The sequence below is a fragment of the Nematolebias whitei genome, chromosome 14 (genome assembly GCF_014905685.2).
Source record: "Nematolebias whitei isolate Nwh7 chromosome 14, NemWhi1, whole genome shotgun sequence".
NCBI lineage: Eukaryota > Metazoa > Chordata > Actinopteri > Cyprinodontiformes > Rivulidae > Nematolebias > Nematolebias whitei.
In genome coordinates, this window is record NC_056511.1 from 44,626,464 (window position 1) to 44,627,751 (window position 1,288).

Genomic DNA, 1,288 nt, shown 5'->3' on the forward strand with positions numbered 1-1,288 from the left:
ATATATGTATATATATACACACACACACACTTTGTTTCACTTGGGATCCTGAAGACTGGGAGTTGGTGGAGGTGAGCAAACCTTCAGGCAGTTGAAGTTCATGTGCGATGTCTTCATGATCTGCAGGACACCAGGACTGATGTGTCAGCAGTTTCTGCATCCAGCATCAGAATGTGCACATCCAGAGCTGCACCGTGCACGGAGATGAATTATAAAGAATCGTCACCTTTGTGCCGCAGGCTTCTAAACGTCTGATGTAATCATGAATGTCATTTTCTTGTGACCTTTACAAGAAACGTTTTGTGGGGAAAAAAGATATTTGTGATGTGAGTTATAAATGAATGAAATGATTCTTGTTGTGCTGTTTTATTAAAATAATATGTGTCTTAGTTTTGAGCTCTTTGGTGATATTAGTATCGTTAAGTTTGTAACAATTTACTGTTTCATCTATTGTTCACAGCTCGTCTTCGAGAACAAAGTTTCTGTGATGAATATTCAAATAACATTAAGATGAAAATAATCACAGCAGCAAATATGTGAAAATTTCAGGGTAAACATTAAAATATGAACAAATTAAAGTCTGGTAATAAAGTTAACAGTTAAACTCCTTCAGCTCTTGAAGCATGACATTAAAAGTTGTGTAAATGTGCAGAACTTTATTGAGCAGCTGTGTCCTTAAGGCCTTGTAGCCTGTTGGACAGACTTCAGGTGATCCATCTCCTCCTCCTCTGTAGGTGTAGATGTAGATGACATCTCTCTCCTGGGTTCTTTGTTGGGCTCAAGTTCTTGTTGGACAATTTAATTATCCTGTAATCAGCTCATTAAATAAATAAGCCACACAGGGAAGATCTTTTTCACCCAGGTTTAATATTGCAAGATGGAGCAGCGTACATGCATCAAAACGTTACATGGCGCTGCATCTCCAAGGTCTGCTCATAGAGAAAGAGTGAACAAAAGCTTAAATGCCCGTTATCAGACAGAGGAGAGGTCAAGACGTCTCTGCTTCACAGCTTGAAGTTTACCAGGTGCGCATGCTCCTGCAGGCTCCACTTGGCCAAGACCAAACAACTTGAACGCACACACTTGGTTTATATAATATTTGACATTGGTAAGTGAAAAACATCCATGACCTTTACATCCCCATCAGTTCTACTCTCTGCCTCCACACTAACTGCTCTTATCTGAACCACAGAAGATCAAAGATTATTAAAATTAATTTTATTGTTGTTTTACTAATATTACTATAGAATATATATATATATATATATATATATATATATATATATAT